Raw genomic sequence first — 25,774 nt, 5'->3', positions numbered from 1 at the left:
TTCCGATTTCAGCTGGGTACATGGTTGCCTAGAATAAAAATTGTATTTCTGACTTCCAGTTTCTGGTTCTGTATATAAGGAACTTGGAAGCTGCCATTCCATCCTGACAACAAATAACAGACTGGAAAATTAATAATTCTACTTGGATCTATAAGAGACAGGAGGACAAAGGGCTAACCACTGTCCCCAGGATTGGAGAGACAAACAGGTGATTACAGGCTGTCCCAGTTTACCTGAGCAGAGACTCTCAAGCAGAAATAGCCGCAGGAACTAGTGCTGGGGTAGGAAAGCCTGTGCTGTAATTGGTGAATCGCTGGAGGCTCAGTGTTGGCAACTCAGAGAGTTAAAAACTCCAGGTGGACCCATTCATAGGGAGCCCCCCACAATATTGTGAGTTACCTCTAGGAACTAACCAAGTTCCTACAGTAAATATGGGGGAAAAAATTCCTAGTGCTTATGGCAGGGGGAGGCGAAAAGCAACCATTTGGAAATAAACCAGAGCAATGTGTTCTTAACAGGGCCTGATCTCAGGGGAAACTAGTTAAGCAGAGCCCAGCTGACCTAGTGAGGGAGAACATACCCAACTCCAGCCCACTCTAGCCGTCCTGTCTCACCTAAGGGGAGGAAAAAAACGGAGAAACACTTGTGAAGTTCACAGGTCAGAGGCACAGGCTCACTAAGAGTCAGAGCCCTAATCATAGGACAATAGAACATCCCCCCCCCCCCCCACACACACACACAGCTCACCACCACATTACCAAAGGCCTATTTACACTGGTTCCTTGTATCCATCACATAGTCTGGCTATCAAGAAAAAATTACAAGGCATAACAGAGCAAAAAGCACAATTAGAAGAGACAGGACAACAATCAGAATCAGACATGGCAGGGATGTTGGAATTATCAAGCTTAGAATCTACAATAATTATGGTTAATATTCCAAGGACAGTAATGGTTAAAGTAGACAGCATGCAAGTACAGATGGACAATGTAAGCAGAGAGATGGAAATTCTAAGAGAGAACCAGAAAGAAATGCTAGAGATCAAAAGCACTGTAATAGAAATGAAGAATGCCTTTGATGGGCTAATTAGTAGAATGGACACAGCTGAGGAACGAATTTCTGAGCTAGAGGATATATCATAGAAAAGCAAAGAGAACAAAGACTGAAAAACAGAACAGAATATCCAAGGACTGTGGGGCAACTATAAAAGATGTAACATATCTGTAAAGGGAATACCAGAGGAGAAGAAAGAGAGAAAGGAACAGAAGAAGTATTTGAAACAGTAATGACTGAGAATTTCTCCAAATTAATGCCCGAGGCTAAACCACAAATCCAGGAAGCTCAGAGAACATTAAGCAGGATAAATGCCAAAAATCTACACCTAGGTGTATCATTTCAACCTGAAGGAAATCAAAGAAAAAGAAAAATCCTGAAAGAAGCTGGAGGAAAAAAGTGCCTTACCTATGGCATAACAAAGATAATAAAATCCAACTTGTCAGAAACTATGTAAACAAAAAGAGAGTGGAGTGAAATAGTTAAAATGTTGAGAGAAAAAAACCCCACCAACCTAGAATTCTGTGGGATTATTCTTCAAAAGGGAAGGAGAAATACTTCCTTAGGCAAAAATTGAGGAAATTTGTGTCTCTGTAGACCTGCCTTGTAAGAAATACTAAAAGAAGATTTTTTAGAAGAAAAACATGTCAGAAACTCATATCCACATAAAGTAAGGAAGAGCATTGAAGCAGGAATACACAAAGGGAAAATAAAAACTTTCTTTTTTCTTGTTCCTTATTGATCTAACATATAACAGTTCATTCAGAATAATAATACAGTGTATTTGATTATGTATGCTTACATATATATCTTCTGTGTGTGTACATATGCATGTATATGGTTATGCATACCTGTATAAGTGAAATGAATGATAGCAATGATAGAGGGAACCGGTGAGAGGAATTAGTTTTATTTTGTACTTGTAAGTATTCACGATACCTGTGAAGTGGTATGGTGCTATTAGAAAGTGAATTGGGGTTAGCTGTAAATGTATATTGCAAACGTTAGGGCAGCCACTAAAAAAAATGTTCAAAACAGAAATATAATCAATATGCTAAGCAAGGAGAGAAAATAGAATCTTATAAAATGCTTATTTAAAACCACAAAAGGCAGGGGAAAAAAAGAGTGGAAAACTGTACAGCAAGGCTGTATGACTAATTTCTGACCAATGTAATGCAGACAAAAGCAGTGTGCGCATATTTTGGCAAGGTTTTTCAAACGAAGAGGACTTGCCCTTTATTTTTCCATTTATTTTTCCTGCTGGCTGGAATGAAAACATGGTGACTGACCCTGAGGCATCTATGGCACCACAGCTATTTGTTGAGGTGGCAGAACAATAGGATAGAAGGAGCCTGGGTCCCAATGGTTGTGGATCTGTCACCCCAGCCCTTGGTTTACCACATTTATACACTAAAGAAAAACAAACTTCTATATGTTTTAAGCCAGATGACTTTTAGTCATCTGCTCTTCACAGCTGAACTTGACCCTATATAATGCAATGCAGAAAAAGGACTATATAGCTGTAGTTCAGCAACTGTTAAAAAAAATTCTCAAAGAAAGAATAAAAATAATTTACTTGAATGAGACAGACTGTTCATCAGAAACCAACAGCTAATATTTTTCTACGTGGTGCAATACTAAAATATATTTCAATTAAAATCAGAGACCGAATAATGTAACAGCTACTGCTGTTGTATTGGTGGTTCCAGCAAATGTTATAAAACAAGAGAATATTATAAAACATTGAGAAATAAGATATAAAACTTCTCTTCTTTGCCAATGATACTATATGAGTATAAAGAAATACCAGTGGGGAAAAAAAAGTGTATTTAGTAAGGATGGATACAAGATAAATATAAGCTAAACCAATAGGTTTTCTTGTGTTAGCAATAAAAATGTGGAATGGGAAAATATTTCATTCACAATAGTGATGAAAACTTTAGCAGTAAATTTAACCAAAAAGATTCAGAGCCAGTTGTGTAGAATTTTATTAAGGGTCATAAAAAATTAATCTTAAGTAGTGGAAGGCATAGTAATTCTTGGATAAGAATACTTATTAATAAAATAAAATTATCAGTGTTATAAGTATATAAATACAATATTATTCCTATTAGAATCCCAGCAGAATTTCTGTAATGAATTACATAAAAAGCTTTTTAAAAATTATGTGGATTCTTTTTTAACATCTTTATTGGAGTATAATCACTTTACAATGGTGTGTTAGTTTCTGCTTTATAACAAAGTAAATCAGGTATACACATACATATATCCCCATATCTCCTCCCTCTTGTGTCTCCCTCCCACCCTCCCTATCCCACCCCACTAGGTGGTCACAAAGCACCGAGCTGATCTCCCTGTGCTATGCGGCTGCTTCCCACTAGCTACCTATTTTACATTTGGCAGTATATATAAGTCCATGCCACTCTCTCACTTTGTCCCAGCTTACCCTTCCCCCTCCCCATGTCCTCAAGTCGATTCTCTATGTCTGAGTCTTTATTCCTGTCCCACCCCTAGGTTCTTCATAACCATTTTTTTTTAGATTCCATATATACGTGTTAGCATACAGTATTTGTTTTTCTCTTTCTGACTTACTTCACTCTGTATGACAGACTCTAGGTCCATCCACCTCACCACAAATAACTCAATTTCATTTCTTTTTATGGCTGAGTAATATTCCATTGTATATATGTGCCACATCTTCTTTATCCACTCATCTGTCGATGGACACTTAGGTTGCTTCCATGTCCTGGCTATTGTAAATAGAGCTGCAATGAACGTTCCAACCCACATTTTCAAGTTCCATCCACATTCCTTGCAACCTTCGTACACTTGGCTACTTCTTGGGGTTAAGGTATACATGCTCCTACAGCATTGTCTGCCCTCAGAGGGATGAACTCGGGGAGGAGAGCGCCTCCCTCACAGAGGCCATTTGGGCAGGAATTCTGGGATCTTAGTACCTATAGCATCATCCACATTAGGAGGGGTGTATGGATTCAGAAGGGGTATTAAAGTTTGGCTTTTCAGACTGCTTGCCCGTTAAGAGGCACACTGCCAGAGGAGGGCCAGATCAGTGCCTTCTAAAAAGTGTAGACTAGGGCAGGATATTTTTTGACTGATACCAGTGTTGTCACCATATTAATTTTCTTTCTGCCACCACAACTGTAACAATGTCTCAGTCAGTCAGGATCTAGGAGTAAAGATAACTTGGGGCAGAATTTCTTAAAATGGAAATATATCATGATTAAGAAATAAATCGTTGTTTATATTTTGGGTTCATTTGTCACAACAGCATAACCTAGTCTTTCCTTACTGATCAACATGCATATGTGTGTGCAAATGTGTGTCTGTGTGTGTGTAAATGTGTGTATATATGTGTGTAAACATGTGTATATATGTTGGTGAGCATATATATAAACATGGATATTTATCAACTAGTTTGTTAACATGGGTTACCAGTCAGGAAAGATGTAATCAGAGGTTGGGAGAATAGAAACAAATGGGAAGTGTAAGATAAACAAAAAATAAAGGGGAAATAGTAAGATGACAGACTACATTTTTAAAAAAGCAGGTAAGATATAATGCCATTTACATAAAATGACACGTTTATGATATTTACGCATAAGGAGATGCATGCAAAGGTGGGCATTAAACGTTAAAGGTGATCATTTCAGGGTGGGTTACCAAGTGATATCTTACTTAGCACTTTATGTCATTTGAATTTTCTAAGTGATCTTGTTAATTAAGTAGCAAGAGGGTAATAATGAAGCCATTTTCTATATAGAAGAAAAAAAAGGTTAATTTGGGAGAATGTGAGCCAGTTTCTTTTCTTGAATTGGACTACCTGAATTCCTTCTGGTCCCATGACTGTGACCTTCTTTCTTTTGGTAAGCTGTGGTTTGTTCCCAGAATTTACCAGGAATCCAACAGTTTCATAGACAGAAATCATGACATGTTCTCACAGTTTCCTTGAATGGATTGGTTAATTTGTGAGGGAAGAAGACACTGTCTTTCAGGTTTTCCTGTGTGCTGCCATAGAGCCACATTATCTTTATGCTGAGGGTATATTTTTGGCTTGTAGGTTGATTCAGTTACCTAGCATCAGGGGTTCATAATAGCAGTCAGACTCCCCTTTCAGACTGATTTCACAATCAAAAGATTTATCCGGGGAGGGAATTGAGGGGATCTGGAAGAGACATTGTAAAACCCATAAGAGGAAAAACATCTTTCAACATTCCTTGCTTAGGGCCTAGACTGATCTCCCAGATGCCTCCTTTTAGCCAGTATTTCTGCTTGCCATTTATAAATGTTGGGTAACATTTAAAAGAAATCAAGAATTATCTTTTAAAGTAGATGATAAAAATAACCAAGATAACATAAGAAAACAGTAAGATAAAGTGGCGTAAAATAAACACTATAAAGTGGCAAAAATAAAAGTCCAGAATTAATAAAATATCATAAAAATTAGAGATGAGACAATAAAAACTAGAAACTAAAAGATTAAAGAAAATAAAATTTAGAGTTGAAAAGTAATATTAGCTCAAGGGGCAAACTAAATGATGTCATGAAATAGAATATATAAATTATCTTAGAGACTATAATAAAAATAGTTAGAATCATAAATAAGGACCAAATCCAGGGATTAGCTGGGACCCTTTGGTCTGAGGCTGTTGTGAACAGTTCTTGGGCTTCATGTTCATTTCTTCTTCGTAGGCTGGAAGTGTGTTGGCGGGGATTTTGTGGCTTTGAGGCTCCCAGATGCATGATTTCAGGAGAGCAGAGCCCTGAGGTTTTGGCCATGAAGCTGCCTTCTTGTGTTTTTCCTCTCATGACCCCACCCGTTACTTCCAGTCAGGCAAAGTAGACCTCGATAGCTCCCCAAACATATGACTGATGCAATCTTTATTTGAACACATACTCAGATATTTGCATTTCTTTGTACTAGTTTCTTTGGGCAAAGAGAAAGAATAAAAAGAAACTTAAACCTAGCATAAACCCCTAAATTTTACACTCAGCCGTTACTCTCATTTTTAAAAAAGAAATCACTCCTATACTCTTCTCATTTTGTAAAGCTGGTTTAAATTACATCTGTGTCAGTACGAATTCATATTACAAAATGATGATGTTGACTTCCATTTCACGTATAGGAATTTCTTTAAAAATCTGTTTTTCCTCTCATTATCTTCTAGTGTATAATGCAAGTGGTACAGACTGGTATGGATCTCAAAAACCTATGAATAATTCTACCAAGATTTGAAACAAACTTAAGTGGAAAGGATATCACTGAGATATGAGCAATGAACATGTTTTTCTTACTCAGAGTGGCTTGAGATCATTTTATCAACCTGCAATGATTATGTCATAAGCAAAATGATTTAAATTAAAGAAATGTCCCTGAATAAAATTTCACCTTGACTTGATTCCCATTTGACTAAATCTGTTGCAGTAAACCTACATGTTACATGTAAACAGGACCACATGCATGTATTCCCTATAAACAGGCAACAGATGGCAAACATTACATCGAAAGTGACACACAAGAACAAGTGTGGTTTAAAAAATCTTGAAATCTGGGGAAATTTGATAAAGCCTATTGCTCCATAGGAGAAGGCCAGGAATGAGACCATTTGGAGAATTATGCATTGACTGTTGTCTCTGATTCATTCGTTTCTGAATTAGTGACCACCTTCTTTGGAGTAAAATTTTAGCAATATAATCTGCAAAACCTCTTCAGGAGTAGTTACTCATTCAAGAACAACAAGAACAATAACCAACCTAGGATTGTGTTTTAAGGACTAGCTAAAGTTAATATTTCAGTTCAACATTTCAAACCTAGGATGAGCTTATCTCAAAAGAGTCCTAACTCATTTAAACTGCTTTTGAGGTCTCAGTTCTAAGGCAAGCTGTAGGGGTGGACTTTTTGGGATCTGGGAAAACAACAGTGATGGTGGTGCCACCATACAGACTCTGTGACAACAGTGCCTGATAGAGCTCCAGAGCTGCCCCAAAAGAGCCACAGAACTCAGCATGTAGTGACGGGTCACCTGCACTGCCAGGGTCATTGGGACTCTTCCTGTGTCCTAACTCACTTTGCTGAACCAAGTTAACATGGATTTCAGCTGCTTTTGGATCAAGCATGTTTGAAAAACCACACGTATTCCTGACCCCCAAACACTTTGGGGGATGGTACTGTTAGAATTTATTTTTAATTCCCTTCCAACACAAGTTCTTGACACCATCACAGTCATGGTGGACTGACCAAGAAGATGGAGTTTACCCCTTTTATAGGACTTATTGATCTCAGACAAAACAGCACACTTCCTACAGGAAGCATTTAGCTGTGTAGCATATTCAAAACTATTGTTTAAAACCCTGGGCTCCTAATCATATCTTTATTTCAGAGGAAGCACTTGGAAGAGTTTGCAGAGTTAATACTTACAAATTTTTCTACACCCTGAAACAGAACAGACCCTTCCTCTGGAATTAATAGGCATCACCTGTAGCTTCCTTGCTTTGCTTAGTGAACTTGGATTGTGTCCAGTGCTTAGAAAAGATTCACACAATCTCTAGTTTATCCAGTACTACTGTTGCTGGCATCCCCACATTGGGGGAGAAGCCATCGGTTCAGAAGATTAGGTATATTCATCTCTTTTTATCTCATTTGTATAGCTTAGCACTACCACAATGTCAAAAACAGGTATCTGGGCCTGTTTCATGTTGCCTGATCTTACTATTGTCCTGTTGCCGCTGTGAAGCCTACCACAGTGACTAAGAGGAAACTAGAAGGTTTAGACCAGGCTACTTAGGCTCCCAGGGCTGTAGAGATATAGCGTCTGGGGGAACAGGGGCACTGAACCGAAGACTTCATTTAAAAAGCCCACTTTGACCCACATTTTGCCAGGCAAGCCTCTGTACATTTTTGCCCACCCCGTGTTCAAGGATAATGTTTAGTTTAACTGACTTCTTTAAAAACCTGGCCATGCACCCCCCAGTCCCCAACTAGGCTGCTCATAGAACAGCATCCAATGGATGCTCAGTGTTTGCCAACCAAACTTCCCTGTTTGAATTTTCTCCCACCTCTTGGATTCCCCATTTTCCGTTGTTTCCTGGTCCTGTCTCTGTAGGCACCCACTGCGTGTTTCCTGATTTGACTGTTGATCCTAAAATTCTGATAATCTCTCGCATTTCACATGATCTCTCTAAAAGCAGTAATGGATATTGACCTTCTCCCTCTTTTTTGGTATTATCTGTATATTTCTGTAACTGCCTACCTTTCTTGCAGACCAGGCAGACATTGGACAAGGCCAAGACCAAGAGAAAAATTGGTGAAAATGGTTTAATCCAACATAAAATAGTTCAACCCAGTTCCAAATTTAACAAATCTAGTTTAAAAGGATTCAAATTAAGTTAGAGTAGTTAAAATTTACCTTTTAACAACAATCATCTCAAATTGGACATCTAATTCCTCTCCATCTAGTTTCAGTTCTGATCAGTAGAATGCTTTTTCTCTTTTGGCACCTTAAGATCTTGTGACTGTGAAAGAATTATTTACTCAAAAATTCATCATATTTATATCATGAATCTATTTTGAGCCAAAGATAGTAATTTCTTTTTGAGAAACACTGATGAAATAATTTGATCACTCAAATAGGAAGAAGTTACCTAAAATCTTAGAAAAATATAGGTGAAAAAAATACCACTTCCAACATTCTTTGTTTGAATTTCTAAATTTAAAGATAAAAACCATCTATGTCTGAGAATATGAAGGCAGAAGGCAGCATAACTTTAAAATCCAATATTATTAAAGGAAATGGGAAAGAAAAGAGAATGTTGGAACTATGTAAACTATTTCCATTTGAAATGTAGTTCTTAAACTTCCAGGCTTTGACCAGTACTTCTCAAAATATGTAATCAACACCAAAAAAAGTATATATTTTTAGGTACCAAGTTGCTCCAAAGTCTAAAGAAAGGAGTCTTTTTCTATTAAAAGGATAAAGAAGTATGGTGTGAAAGTCATTTTTCTTTCAAGCAGTGTTCATATCCAGGTTTTGGGGTTTTTTTAAACCTACCTAAACATCTTTTCATGCACCATGTTTTTTCAATCAGTTTTTTGGCAATATATCTTAAATTTAGAATTGAAACCGTTCCATTGAAGTCTCCCAGAAAAGAGAAAATGAAAAATTAAGTGCTGATTTCAGACTTATTGAAGTCTCTGCCTAAATCTGCTTTTGAGAATTAATAGTGCCAAAGTTTTTTCATTTGTGACTTATTTACCATTTGGCTGAAATGAAGGAGTAGAAATCATTATCTTATCACATCTTTGCCTCCAGGGCCAGCCATTTCCCTTCAGTGAATGCCTCCTAAAACAATAATATATTATGGAAAAGTGATATCTGTATTAGAAAGTAGATATTCTCTTGGTCTCTACTGGAGATATTTCTTCACACTTGATGGATGATGCTTAAATTTTGTGCTATCCTTTGTGAAAAGCTTAGTACTTTTGGTACTTCCTGTATACCATGCAAAACAATCAGTTATTGTGCAACTCTTTGCCATTAATGTGGCCTAAGTAGTAAAAATAAATGGTATCACCATATGAATCTAAGTGATTTGAGGGAAAATGCCTTGGGGAATGGGAGAAAACTATATATTACTGAATCAGAACATTAAGAGATGGAGAAGATCTTTGAGGTCTTTTAGTCCAAACTTATTTTAGTTGGAGTCAACAAAATTAAAATCTAGAGAGTTTGGGTTGTGTTCCAAATCCCGCAGATGATTTAAGGCAAGAATCAAGTCTGGCTTTCAGAGTCCTGTTCTGGAAATAAATAAAGTGTGCGCAGTGTCCTTTTAAGCAAAAAGGACTCTCTAATGCTGTTCAGTTGCCCACAAGTACTGCCAGTCAAGCTGTATATTGTGAATATCATGATTCAGTTAGAAAAAAAAATCTTTTGTTTTCATTTGAAGTTGAGCCACAAACACTCAAACATGCAGTTGGCAGAAAGCTAAATTTCCATCAGAATTTTTTGTTTTGTTTAGCTGATTTTTCCCATCTGATCCAATGACCAATGCAGCCAATTTTGTAGTTAACTTAAGGGCAGCATTGGATAGCCTTAGGTGATAATGATAATAATTACTACACTTGACTTGTGAAGCTTATTATAATCCTTTGGGTTTAGTTTCATTTCCGGGATATGGCTAAGACAGTAGTTTTCAACCTTGGAAGAACATTGGAATCACCCAGGGGGGCTTTGAAAATACAAATGTCTGGGTCCCAACCACAGAGAATTTTAATTGGTTGGGGTACCACATGGGCATCAGATTTTATTTTGAAAGGTGTCTGGGTGATTCTAATATAGAGCTCAGTTGAGAACCACTGGGTAAGGAAATGTGGTTACCGTCATTGTAGCTGATTAGAGGCCCTTGGAAATTCAGCTGATGTGCCAGTCATCTTAAAAATCTCCATTTCTGCTCTTGTGTTCCAAAGCTAAAGTGGTGGGTTACTGTGTTAAGGGTAAGTCAGAAAGAGAAAAACAAATATCGTATATTAACACATGTATGTGTATCTAGAAAAATGGTACAGATGAACCGGTTTGCAGGGCAGAAGTTGAGACACAGATGTACAGGACAAACGTATGGACACCAAGGGGGGAAAACCACGGTGGGGTGGGGGTGCTGGTGTGCTGAATTGGGCGATTGGGATTGACATGTATACACTGATGTGTATAAAATTGATGAGTAATAAGAACCTGCAGTATAAACAAACAAACAAAAAAAGTAGAGGGTGATTCCGTTTGTCTTTCTGGGGCCTTTAAGGACCCTGTTTCCGAGGAGTTCTGATTTGGATGCCAGTGTTCTCCTGTGCTAACGTAGCAAAGGTGTGGGCATGCAAATGCAAACCTGGTGCTCTGCCATGTTGGGTCAGAGTTCCCCATGGCCCTTAGGGGGTACCTACATCCATACTCTGCAGGATATTCAAGTCAGCAAAGCAGTGCTGCGACACATCCTGTTTTCATCTCTTTTAGACCTTGAACACACTTTGATGTTATTCTGCATATTATTGCTATGTTGCATGATTAAGGTATGAGTGATGAAAAGAAACAAATGGGTAAGGTGAGAGTGTTAAAGTACCTTCCTGTTGCCAAGGTTATAAAAGGGGCTTGTTAAATTTTTCTCTATTTTGAAACTAATTCCAGAACAACAGTTCTGTTCCATTTTCAAACTAGACCCTTCCAGATTACTTTAAGTTTATACTAGCTAACCTCCACATTAACCATAGTAAATAATTATGTCCTTGGTACTAACTTTACAGCTCTATGGATAAAGTTATGTGTGTGAGGTGGAGTGCAGCAGTACCTCACATTCTACCCCTGGGACTTTCAAGCTGGGGTTTGTACTGAAATCATGTTTTCTTTGGTTCATAGCGTTTTATATTAATATCACTTCTCTCCTGTTTGACTGTCCCCGAGACACTGGTGCTTTGGCTTTGGTTTCCATCAGACTGTATTTCACATGTTACATGGACTGGGTTTCAGTGAGAAAGTATCCCAAACATACCTTCCAAATTTGGGAAAAAACTATTTCACATTTTTTTTTGGTATTGAGGTAATAATCAAGTAGCCACACATGTAATTATATTTATATTGATGATAAGATAATTAACAATTTCACACATTCTATCAGACACAATGCCCTCTTTCTCTAACACTTTTGTAACCTTTTATTTGTCTGAAATGAAAGTCATGGAATATACAAATCTACTTATACATATAATTTAAAATAATACATATTACCATAATATAAAGGAACATGAAGAAGTATAAGAAAAGTGCTTTATCGTAAAATCATATGTATGCCAATATGTACACGCACAGCCATCATTTCACTAAAAAGTAAGCAAAGTCTTGAACATTTGCCCAGGGGACTAGAGCAACCAGCCTTGCCTCTTTGAGAGGAACTGCCTGTGACATATCCTTCCTACTATACTGTACATTCCTGACCCTCCTGGAAATTCTCTGTCTTTTAGCTCTTGAACTATTCTACTTCCCACCACTGTGTCCAGTTTTTCTTTTTGTGCAGAAACAACATGACTGGTTGTTCCAGCACCTTTTCCCAGTGTCGATAGACAGCTCATATAGTTTCATTCTTACTTTGGAGTTTGATGCAAATGTGTTCACTCAGGTAAAGGAAAGGTCTTATTAGAGTTCAAAGTCATTTAAGATAGTGGGCAGTGCCTGTTGAATACCTTAACTGTGTAAAGAAAGGACCATTAAAAAACAGTTTCATTTCTTAGCTTTTACTGGTCTGACTTACTACGAAGGAGCTGGGAATCTTGATTCCTAATTAAAGTTCTAGCTTCTTTCATTTGCTAGGCTTCTGATTTGACAGCTCTGGCTGTAGAAGTTCTAGGCAGCCAAGAATGTTAAAATTTTAGCAGTCTGACCTCTGACAGAAAACAAGCTGATCTGTTACAGATTGAAAGAAAATTCATTTGAGATCCATGTGAATTACTTGTTTTTCCCAAACTATTTACTCATTGTATATTTAAAGGTCACCAGTACACATCAGTGTTTCAACTTGCTGGGAATTTATTCACTGCTGGTAACTTAAAAGAGGCCACTCTGTTTTTCATTACTGGTTGGTATTTTTGTCTGTGAGCTCTGACCTTCTAACTGAGAAGCAGAATAGGATAGCTTGGTTTCAACATTCTGAATATTCCCCGAGAAGACCATCGGAACCGGATGCAATGTTACCTCCTTCAGAAACCAACATTATCCTAAACAAAAGACTCATATTTTTGCCACATTGGGCAGGTCTGATGGGTGTGAGTTTCAGTTAAAACATTGCCAACTTTCTGTTTGTGCAGGATAAAACAATCTCTTTCAGTAATTTATTTTTATTCTCTTTAGAGATGCTGTTATTTGGGTGGAAGAATAAACAGTTTTCAATAGTTTTCTCCACATGATGAGATCATGTGTGATTTCCATTTGCTTGATTAGGCTTTGCCATATTTTAAAACTTGTCACTATAAACAAGATTTTTTTTTGTAGTTAAAAAGAAACCTGCCACATATTATCACAGTTATAATCAATATGGTTAATTTTTTGTTTCAGATGAGTGTGTCATCATCACTTGCTCTAGGCAAGGTACTTGAGGAGGAACTTTACCAAGACTCTAGTGCTTCATACACTTTAAAATGCATAGAAATCATCTGGCGTTTTATTAAAATGCAAAGTCTGATTCAGTAAGTCTGGGGTGGGCCCTAAAATCTGGCACTAACCTTACAAAATCCTTGGTGATGCTGATGCTGCTTGTCTAATAACCACACTTTGAATAGCAAGGCTCTGACCATTGGTTTCAAACTTTGGTCACATTAAAATCATCTGTAGGGCTTGTGAAAGTGTGCATTGCTACTCACCACTTCCACTGTCCCCCAACCCCATGCCCCACCAGTTTCTGATTTAGTAGGTCTGGGGTTGGGCCTGAGAATTTGAGTTTCTAAAGTTCTACAGTTGATGGTGGATGATGCTTCAGAAACTTTGTGATCACTGCTCCTGGGCCCTGTTAATCAAAGCCTGGTTCCCAGACAGCATCAGCATCACTTGGGAGCTTGTTAGAAATGCAGAATCTTAGGCCCTACTCCAGACCTACTGAGTCAAAACCCTGCATTTTAATACGTTCCTCCGGTAATTTCATATATTAAAATTTGAGAAACACTACCGAGACAATTTCTTAGTTCCTCTTCATCAGTGACTCTCAACTTTAGTCACCTGTTATAATCAACTGCAAAGCTTTTAAAACTGTGATGCCCAGGGTGAACCTCAGAATAATTCCGTCAGAATTTTGGGGGCTGGAGCCAAGGTATCATTTGTTTCTAAAACTCCCCAGGGGATTCCAATGTACAGTCAAATTTGGAAACCACATAGTTGGAACTGGAGAATGGAAAGGTAGTTGTCTTGCTATTTGCCAAAAGATGAAGGCTTGGAGGCAACCTTTTTCCCTGTGGCCACCTTGTTGGACAATGTGTCATCAGCCATTGGGCCAACAGGAAACACTGGACCAGAGCATTAAATTGCTTTGATACACTGGATTTTAGGAACCTGCCTACACATTTTGCCTCTGTTGCCCATCCTCATTTTGCTCTAGCTTCTGACACACAAACAGGAGTAACTGTTCTTGTATTCTGCCATCTCTGGGTCAAGACCTTATAGCCCAAGGGCATTTGTATTATTTCTCCCGTACTTTCATTCACAATTGGTGTATTCCAGTCTCTGTCAGGTTTAATGGGAACAGAAAGATCTCCTGCATGGATATTATGTACCAGGATGCAGATAAAGCTGCTTTAGCGAGATAAACAATACATAATTGAACAGACATGAGAGACGATTTATATGACAGATTAGGTAGAGTACAACATTCTCCTTCACCACATATTGGTCATTTTCCCTAAAAGCACAGATTGGTCTTGTGTGGGTATATGAGCAGGAACACTTGGTATTGTAAGCCTGTCCTAATATTCTAAAGCCTTAAAATCTTTCCTAGGCCAGCCAAGAGTTTGTGGTTGATTGTAAGCTTGGGGAAAAGTCATGCATTACTCACCTACGAAGAAGTATTAGATTGTTATCATTTCTAAGGGTAATAAAGACTGCTTTTGATTCTGGATAATGTTTTTAAATTTTATGTTCCAGGAAAGGGTGGACTACATTTCTACATACATACCATAGGAATTTCTGTATGCATCAGGGCCATGATCTATTTAGTTCTGGCAATAGAATCATACTTAGGAAGAGGATGGAATTTATTCTAAATCCCTCCTCAGAGAGGAAGAATCTGTTTGAAATGTTTTTTGTTCCTTTGTATCTTTGTCAACTTTTATTGTAAATTTATTTAAATCGTTGATTCAACTAATACCAACTGTCAGGCTAGAAGTTCCCATAAGTTTACCACCTGTTGTCTGCATTAGTGCTCCTTTTCCTTTCCCGAGGAAGGCACTATGTTCATTTTCACTCTTCGCTGCTTCCCTGATTCCATTCCACAGAGGAGGCCTCTCCCAGCACCTCAAGCATCTCTTTCATGAAGTGGGTTTCCCTGACGGGATGCTCTCAGCCCTGTGCTCGCTCTCCTGAGGGCGGCAGCGTAATTACACACAGAGTTCCAGAAGTGGTTTTGACTGAGCCTTGGACGCAGTTTTCCTATTGCTTCCTAACATATTTCCCTCATGTGACCATGAGTGTGTTGATTTTTGTCTAAAGAGGTTTTTTTTTCCTGGGGATTTTATTCTGTTGTATATTTTGGATGTGTTAGAAAAAAATTCCTCCCAGTTCCCTTTCCCAGCTATAGCTGAGAATCCAATGTCATTACTCTATAAAGACCAGAGGGATTTTTTTTTCTAACTCTATTACCCAGATTAGTCAAATTAACCAAATAACTACCAAATGGTCCTTTTCCTGTGACTGATGGGACACAGGAGAGGAATGAAGATGAGCGGTTGTCTAAGAGATGGACATGTGTACAATGCCGTATTGTGAACTACAGGCACTGTGTCCTACAGCGCATCTCTAGGACTTATTCATCCAGCACAACTGAAACTATGTACCCATTGAACAACAACTCCCCGTTGTTCTCACCCCCAGACCCTGGAAACTACTATTGCATTCTTTGCTTCTAGGAGTTTGACTACTTTAGATTCCCCCTAAAAGTGGCATCATATAGCATTTGCTCTTCTGTGACTGGCTTTTTTCACTTACCACCTTCCTTCAGGTTCGTCCATGTTGTTGTAAATGACAGTATTTCCTTCCTTTTTTAAGTAGGAATAATTATTCCACTGTATGTGTATACAGCATTTAAAAAAATCTATTCATCTGTCGATGGACCCTTAAGTTGTTTTCTTATCTTGGCTATTGTGAATAATGGTGCAGTGAACGTGGGAATGAAGGCAATCTCCTTCAGAGCCTGATTTTAATTCTTTTAGATATAAACCCAGAAGAGGGATCATGTACTAGTTCTACTTTTAAATTTCTTAAGGAACCTCCATACTGTTTTCCATAGTTACTGCAAAGTAGATCTCATGTAAAGTATCCTTATCAAAAAACAAAAAACATGGAACTATATTCAGTATCTTATAGTAACCTATAATGGAAAAGAATCTGAAAAAATATATATATGTATAACTGAATCACTTTGCCGTACACTTGAAACTAACACAACATTGTAAATCAACTATACTTCAATTCGAGAAAAAAAAACCCAAAAAACAAAAACCCAAACCAAAGGAACCCAAGGAAACTTTGGGAGATGTTGCATATATCTACTACCTTGACTGTAGGGATGGTATCATGGGTGTTTGCATAAATCTAAACTCATCAAATGGTACACATCAACTACATGCAGTTCTTTTTTTCTTTTAATTTTTGAATTTCATTTTATTTTTTTATACAATAGGTTCTTATTAGTTATCCATTTATATACATATTAGTGTATATATGTCAATCCCAATCTCCCAATTCATCACACCACCACCCCGCTCCCTGCCGCTTTTGCCGCTTGGTGTCCATACGTTTGTTCTCTACATCTCTGTCTCAATTTCTGCCCTGCAAACTGGTTCATCTGTACCGTTTTTCTAGATTCCACATATATGCATTAATATATACTTGTTTTTCTCTTTTTGACTTAATTCACTCCGTATGACAATCTCTAGATTCATCCACTTCTCTACAAATGACCCAGTTTTGTTCCTTTTTATGGCTGAGTAATATTTCATTATATATATATATATACCATATCTTCTTTATCCATTTGTCTGTCAATGGGCATTTAGGTTGCTTCATGACCTGGCTATAGTAAATAGTGCTGCAGTGAACACTGGGGTGCATGTGTCTTTTTGAATTATGGTTTTCTCAAGGTATATTCCCAGTAGTGGGATCGCTGGGTCATATGGTGATTCTATTTTTAGTTTTTTAAGGACCCTTCATGCTGTTCTCCATAGTGGCTGTATCAATTTACATTCCCACCAACAGTGCAAGAAGGTTCCCTTTTCTCCACACCCTCTCCAGCATTTATTGTTTGTAGATTTTCTGATGATGCCCATTCTAACTGGTGAGAGGTGACACATCATTGTAGTTTTGATTTGCATTTCTCTAATGATTAGTGATATTGAGCTTCTTTTCATGTGCTTCTTGGCCATCTGTATGTCTTCTTTGGAGAAATGTCTATTTAGGTCTTCTGCCCATTTTTGGATTGAGTTGTTTTGTTTTTAATATTGAACTGCATGAGCTGTTTATATATTTTGGAGATTAATCCTTTGTCCTTTGATTTGTTTGCAAATATTTTCTCCCATTCGGAGGGGTGTCTTTTTGTCTTGTTCATGGTTTCCTTTGCTGTGCAAAAGCTTTGAAGTTTCATTAGGTCCCATTTGTTTATTTTTGTTTGTAATCAAAAAAGATCTTGCTGTAATTTATGTCAAAGAGTGTTCTTCCTATGTTTTCTTCTAAGAGTTTTAAAGTGTCCAGTCTTACATCTAGGTCTCTAATCCATTTTTAGTTTATTTTTGTGTATGGTGTTAGGGAGTGTTCTAATTTCATTCTTTTACATGTAGCTGTCCAGTTTTCCCAGCACCACTTATTGAAGAGACTGTCTTTTCTCCATAGTACATCCTTGCCTTCTTTGTCATAGATTAGTTGACCATAGGTGCGTGGGTATATCTATGGACTTTCTATCCTGTTCCATTGATCTAATTTCAGTTTTTGTACCAGTACCATATTGTCTTGATTACTGTAGCTTTGTAGTATAGTCTTATTCCTCCAGCTCCGTTTTCTTGCCCTCAAGACCGCTTTGGCTATTCGGGGTCTTTTGTGTTTCCATACAAATTTTAAGATTTTTTTGTTCTCGTTCTGTAAAATATGCCATTGGTGATTTCATAGGGATTGCATTGAATCTGTAGATTGCTTTGGTTATTATAGTCCTTTTCACAATATTGGTTCTTCCAATCCAAGAACATGGTATATCTCTCCATCTGTTTATATCATCTTTAATTTCTTTCATCAGTGTCTTATAGTTTTCTGCATACAAATCTTTTGTCTCCCTAGGTAGGTTTATTCCTAGGTATTTTATTCTTTTTGTTGCAATGGTAAATGGGAGTGTTTCCTTAATTTCTCTTTCAGATTTTTCATCATTAGTGTATAGGAATGCAAGAGATTTCTGTGCATTAGTTTTGTATCCTGCAACTTTACCAAATTCATTGATTAGCTCTAGTAGTTTACTGGTAGCATCTGTAGGATTCTCTATGTATAGTATCATGTGATCTGAAAACAGTGACAGTTTTACTTCTTCTGTTACAATTTGTATTCCTTTTATTGCTTTTTCTTCTCTGATTGCCATGGCTAGGACTTCCAAAACTATGTTGAATAATAGTGGCGAAAGTGGACATCCTTGTCTTGTTCCTGATCTCAGAGGAAATGCTTTCAGTTTTTCACCATTGAGAATGATGTTTGCTGTGGGTTTGTTGTGTATGGCCTTTATTATGTTGAGGTAGGTTCCCTCTATGCCCACTTTCTGGAGAGTTTTTATCATAAGTGGGTGTTGAATTTTGTCAAAAGCTTTTTCTGCATCTATTGAGATGATCACATGGTTTTTATTCTTCAGTTTGTTAATATGGTGTATCACACTGATTGATTTGCGTATACTGAAGAATCCTTACATCTCTGGGATAAATCCCACTTGATCGTGGTGTATGATCCTTTTAATGTGTTGTTGTATTCTGTTTACTAGTATTTTGTTGACGATTTTTGCATCTATATTCATCAGTGATATTGGTCTGTAATTTTCTTTTTTTGTAGTATCTTTGTCTGGTTTTGGTATCAGGGTGATGGTGGCCTCATAGAATGAGTTTGGGAGTGTTTCTTCCTCTGCAGTATTTTAGAAGAGTTTGAGGATGGGTGTTAGCTCTTCTCTAAATGTTTGATAGAATTCACCTGTGAAACAATCTGGTCCTAGGCTTTTGTTTGTTGGAAGATTTTTAATCACAGTTTCAATGCTATTACTTGTGACTGGTCTGTTCATATTTTCTGTTTCTTTCTGGTTCAGTCTTGGAAGGTTATACCTTTCTAAGAATTTGTCCTTTTCTTCCAGGTTGTCCATTTTATCGGCACAGAGTTGCTTGTAGTACTCTCTTAGGATGCTTTGAATTTCTGTGGTGTCTGTTGTGGCTTCTCCTTTTTCATTTCTAAGTTTATTGATTTGAGTCCTCTCCCATTTTTCTTGATGAGTCTGGCTAATGGTTTATCAATTTTGTTTATCTTCTCAAAGAACCAGCTTTTAGATTTATTCATCTTTGCCATTGTTTTCTTTGTTTCTATTTCATTTATTTCTGCTCTGATCTTTATGACTTCTTTCCTTCTGCTAACTTTGGGCTTTGTTTATTTTTCTTTCTCTAGTTCCTTTAGGTGTAAAGTTCGATTTTTTATTTGAGCTTTTTCTTGAGGTAGGCTTGTATTGCTATAAACTTCCCTCTTAGAACTGCTTTTGCTGCATCCCATAGCTTTTGGGTAGTTGTGTTTTCGTTGTCATTTGTCTCTAGGTATTTTTTGATTTTCTCTTTGATTTCTTCAGTGATCTCTTGCTTATTTAGTAACGTATTATTTAATCTCCATATGTTTGTGTTTTTTACGTTTTTTTTCCCTGTAAGTGATTTCTAATCTCATAGAGTTGTGGTCAGAAAAGATGCTTGTTATTTCAGTTTTCTTAAATTTACTGAGGTTTGATTTGTTACCCAAGATGTGAACTATCCTGGAGAATGTTCTGTGCGTACTTGAAAAGAAAGTGTAATCTGCTGTTTTTGGATGAAATGTCCTATAAATATCAATTAAATCTATCTGGTCTGTTGTGTCATTTAAAGCTTGTATTTCCTTATTAATTTTCTGCCTGGATGATATGTCCATTGGTGTAAGTGAGGTGTTAAAGTCCCCCACTATTTTTGTGTTACTGTCAATTTCCTCTTTTACAGCTGTTAGCAGTTGCCTTATATATTGAGGTGCTCCTATGTTGGGTGCATATATATTTATAATTGCTATATCTCCTTCGTGGATTTATCCCTTGATCATTATGTAGTGTCCTGCCTTGTCTCTTGTAATATTCTTTATTTTAAAGTCTATTTTATCTGATATGAGTATTGCTACTCCAGCTTTCTTTTGATTTCCATTTGCATGGAATATCTTTTTCCATCCCCTCACTTGCAGTCTGTATGTGTCCCTAGGTCTGAAGTGGGTCTCTTGTAGACAGCATATATATGTAGTCTTATTTTTGTATCCACTCAGTAAGCCTGTGTCTTTTGGTTGGAGCATTTAATCCATTCATGTTTAAGGTAGTCATCGATATGTATGTTCCTGTTACTATTTTCTTAATTGTTTTGGGTTTGTTTTTGTAGATCCTTTTCTTCTCTTGTGTTTCCCATTTAGAGAAGTTCCTTTAGCATTTGTTGTAGAGCTGGTTTGGTGGTGCATCGAATCTGAATGAGATCCTTGCTGGGTAGAGTAATCTTCCCTTTCATCACTTTAAGTATATCATGCCCCTCCCTTCTGGCTTGTAGAGTTTCTGCTGAGAAATCAGCCATTAACCTTATGGGAGTTCCCTTGTAAGTTATTTGTTATTTTTCACTTGCTGCTTTCAATAATTTTTCTTTGTCTTTATTTTTTGTCAATTTGCTACTGTGTGTCTCGGCATGTTTCTCCTTGGGTTTGTCCTGTACAGGACTCTCTGTGCTTCCCAGACTTGGGTAACTATTTCCTTTCCCATGTTAGGGAAGTTTTTGACTATAATCTCTTCAAATATTTTCTCTGGTCCTTTCTCTCTCTCTTCTTCTGGGACCCCTATAATGCGAATGTTGTTGCGTTTAATGTTGTCCCAGAGGTCTCTTAGGCTGTCTTCATTTCTTTTCATTCTTTGTTCTTTATTCTGTTCCACAGCAGCAAATTCCACTGTTCTGTGTTCCAGGTCACTTATCCATTCTTCTGCCTCAGTTATTCTGCTACTGATTCCTTCTAGTGTATTTTTCATTTCAGTTATTGTATTGTTCATCTCTGTTTGTTTGTTCTTTAATTCTTCTAGGTCTTTGTTAAACATTTCTTGCATCTTCTTGATCTTTACCTCCATTCTTTTTCCAAGGTCCTGGATCATCTTCACTATCATTATTCTGAATTCTTTTTCTGGAAGATTGCCTATCTCCATTTCATTTAGTTGTTTTTCTGGGGGTTTATATTGTTCCTTCATCTGGTATATAGCCCTCTGCCTTTTCATCTTGTCTATCATTCTTTGAATGTGGTTTTTGTTCCACAGGCTGCAGGATTGTAGTTCTTCTTGCTTTTGCTGTCTGCCCTCTGGTGGATGATGCTATCTAAAAGGCTTGTGCAAGTTTCCTGATGGGAGAGACCAGTGGTGGGTTGAGATGGCTGTTGCTCTGGTGAGAAGAGCTCAGTAAAACTTTAATCCGCTTGCCTGCTGATGGGTGGGGCTGGGTTCCCTCCCTGTTGGTGGTTTGGCCTGAGGTGATCCAACACTGGAGCCTACCAGGGCTCTTTGGTGGGGCTAATGGTGGACTCTGGGAGGGCTCAGTCCAAGGAGTACTTCCCAGAACTTCTGCTGCCAGTGTCCTTGTCCTCACGGTGAGCTACAGCCACCCGCTGCCTCTGCAGGAGACCCTCCAACACTAGCAGGTAGGTCTGGTTCAGTCTCCTATGGAGTCACTGCTCCTTCCCCTGGGTCCTGATGTGCACACTACTTTGCGTGTGCCCTCCAAGAGTGTAGTCTCTGTTTCCCCCAGTCCTGTTGAAGTCCTGCAATCAAATCTCACTACCCTTCAAAGTCTGATTCTCTAGGAATTCCTCCTCCCATTGCCAGACCCCCAGATTGGGAAGCCTGATGTGGAGCTCGGAACCTTCAGTCAAGTGGGTGGACTTCTGCGGTATGTGTTCTCCAGTTTGTGAGTCACCCACCCAGCAGTTATGGGATTTGATTTTATTGTGATTGTGTCCCTCCTACCGTCTCATTGTGGCTTCTCCTTTGTCTTTGGATGTGGGGTATCTTTTTTGGTGAGTTCCAATGTCTTCCTGTTGATGATTGTTCAGCAGTTAGTTGTGATTATGGTGCTCTTGCAAGAGAGAGTGAGAGCATGTCCTTCTACTCCGCCATCTTGAACGAATCCCCTACATGCTGTTCTTTGTACATTGATTGCATCTCAATAAGGCTGTTAAAAAAGAAACAAATTTATAAGTGACTCTGACCCATGACTTTGTGGCTAAGGGTGAGAGAAGGGATGCAATGAATCTTGCCTTTTCAATTTAATTTTATTTATTTATTTTTTGAATTTTATTTTATTTTATTTTTTATACAGCAGGTTCTTATTAGTTATCTGTTTTATACATATTAGTGTATATGTGTCAATCCCAATCTCCCACTTCATCCCACCACCACCACCCCTACCCCCGCTTTCCCCCCTTGATATCCATACGTTTGTTCTCTACATCTCTGTCTCTATTTCTGCCTTGCAAACCAGTTCATCTGTATCATTTTTCTAGATTCTGCATATATGTGTTAATACACGATATTTGTTTTTCTCTTTCTGACTCCACTCTGTATGACAGTCTCTCGATCCATCCACATATCTGCAAATGACCCAGTTTTGTTCCTTTTTATGGCTAATATTCTGTTGTATATATGTACCACATCTTCTTTATCCATTCATCTCTTGATGGACATTTAGGTTGCTTCCATGATCTGGCTATTGTAAATAGTGCTGCAGTGAACATTGGGGTGCATGTGTCTTTTTGAATTATGATTTGCTCTGGGTATATGCCCAGTAGTGGGATTGCTGGGTCATATGGTAATTCTATTTTTAGTTTTTTAAGGACCCTCCATACTTTTCTCCATAGTGGCTGTATCAATTTACATTCCCACCAACAGTGCAAGAGGGTTCCCTTTTCTCCACACCCTCTCCAGCATTTATTGTTTGTAGATTTTTCTTTTTTCTTTTGTGGTACACACAAAAAATTTTTTTGTGGTTTCTTATGGAGAAACTTATCAAATAAAACAAACAGTAAACCTTGGCATTCTTATTGTATGGAACACTCAAAAATAAAGGTCCTTAGGCAGTGCTCCCCATCTCCTCCATAATTGTTAGTATAAATGTTTAACAGTCATGTTTTGAGGTGAGGGTGAAGGGATTAATATGTAGCACTTGATAGTTTCTGTGGTATAAAGACTCCCACCATGACTGATTTCAAGCTACTGGGTAGAGATATTCACAATGGACTCTTGCAAGTCAGTATGAACCACCCAAGACCAGCACAGAACTGTTTACTAGGTACCAAAACAGTTGTGATTTTTTTGGCTTCCAGATCTCCTTTTCCTTTCACTTTCAAAGGACACAGAGATTTATTAGTCAGAGGGAATCTGAAAGATATATTTTCCCTGCCAGATGTTATCTTTGTAATCTGCTCCTGTAATGCTCTGTTTGAGTCAGGAGGGTTTTAGAAACATCTCAGGAATCTCCAGTAAAGTGTGTTTTCTTATCTGGACAGTGTTCCCAGAGTTCCTGCAAAACTCTGAGGGTAAAAAGCAAGGCAGTCCTGTTAGCATCCGATAGTATATTCAGGAGTCAATGTGCAGAGCCTATATCATAAGTCACAGTACAGAGAATATTTAGGGCTGATTTAAAAGTCATCCAGAGCCATGTTTCTCAAAAAACTTATTCCTCCTTCCTAAATCCAGGTATGTCCATGGCTATTAAAAATTGTAAAAAATGTGATATCCTCCTAGAAATGTTATGTTCTTTATCTCCTAGTTGAAACCACAAAATCTATCTGTGATTAACGATACCAGTTGAGACTTTGCCAATTTTAGTCTGTTTCACTGTAAGAAGAATTAAAAAACATTATTGTAATACTCAGTGTGATGTTTAAAATATATGCCTGCTCCCTCCAACTCAAGATTCCAACATGCTTGGGAAGAGATGCATAGCAGTGTGACAGATTCCTTACTTGTATCTCCACCTCTCACTGAGGAACTCTTATCTAAAGACTGAGTAACCTGCCAGAAGTTGCCTAATATAACAGCTGATAGGAGCAGTCCTTTCCTAATTATAGAAATGGAACACCACCCTTTGGTTAACTAGTCTTCATATTAAAAAGTTGATGTGTATGTTTCTATTTTATCCTTTATGGCAAAATCCTTTGGAAACTAGTTCAAATATTTGGAAAGTAAACAGTGAACTTAAAAAAAATTATGTTCTAATGCAATGCTTATAGCTAGGAAAATCTGTGTCAATAACCAATGTAAATACAGTTGCATAGAAATTTAAACACAGAAGATAGTGTATGAAATATATTGTATGTTTCTTAGGCTAACATTGCATTGAATTTTTCGCACCCACAATAAATCCTGAGCAGGATAGTATTGAAGTCCTTGGTTGGTGATAAAATATTACATAGCAAAATTCAATTCTGCTCATTGTTAATAGTGTTGTTTGGATATCTCAAGATTCTTGGGGGATAGCAACTAAATGAGGTGAACAAGACACTGTTATCTGAAATAATCCACTAATTCTGACATTGTTTTGGTCATTATTTTGTGTATTTGCATTTGAACATGTGAAATGTGAACTGGTATCATTTTTACTAAAGAAAGTAGAACATGAGGGAGCACTCATAATTGAAGATTGTGTGAATGCTTTCCCAGATGTTTTCCATATCATCACAGTTGTTTTGTTGGTTATACCATTCTTGTTCTAAGGAGGAAAATTATTAACTGATGAGCAATATATTGTATGTGGTTTTTTTAATGAATATATTCCAATTCTGTTTAGTTTTACCTTAACAGAGATGCCTTCTCTACCAGCATAAGGATGGTAGAGTTTCAGTGAAGTATTTTGGAGGCAAATTTATACCTCCATGATTGACATATTTTCTTACTGAAGCAAACATTCCTGCAATCATCTCTTAACAGCTCAGTTTCCAACAATTTATAAGTTACATGACATTTCTCTCTATATATGTATATAAAATGTTGGTGTCCCTGCTTCACAGTTGGATAAACTGGTTTTAATTCTGGGTCTGTCACTGTCTTATTGCGACTTTGGGCAAATTGTGTTCTTTCTTTCAAACCTGTTTTCTTAAAAAATATTTACCTTGTAGGTATGCTGTGAGGATTTTATGAGAAAATGTATATAGAGCATTAACCCAACCCTGGCAATTAGCATATAATAAGGTATTTATGCATATGCACATAAAGACATAAATATAGAGCTGTGTATAGAGATATACATGTTTCTATGCACAGAAATATACCTATTTCTGTCCACATACATATACACATATGTATATGTATACACACATATCCACATACACATATCCATATGTGTGTATGGCTAAACAGACATAAATATAACCCCTCACACATATGGGATTTAATTGTTTTGCACAGTCCCTGCACAAGTTGACATATTTTCCTGGGAATCTTTTGATAGCTTTCTTAGCCTAAATGTCATCAGAGATGATGTAAACTGCTAAGAACATGAAGAATGCATTAATTCTTTCATAACCAGAAAAGGATTCCTATTGCCTGTGGGCAGACATGACATGTGGTATGACAGGGACTTTTTTTTTTTTATTTTGCAAGTGCATTTATTTTTTTAGACATTTAGACCAAACTTCTCAGATGTTTTATAGGCCTTACAAATACA

Source organism: Kogia breviceps, chromosome 9, assembly GCF_026419965.1.
Source record: "Kogia breviceps isolate mKogBre1 chromosome 9, mKogBre1 haplotype 1, whole genome shotgun sequence".
Classification (NCBI taxonomy): domain Eukaryota; kingdom Metazoa; phylum Chordata; class Mammalia; order Artiodactyla; family Physeteridae; genus Kogia; species Kogia breviceps.
The sequence above is the reverse complement of the archived record's forward strand: the minus strand, read 5'-3'. Positions refer to the sequence as shown.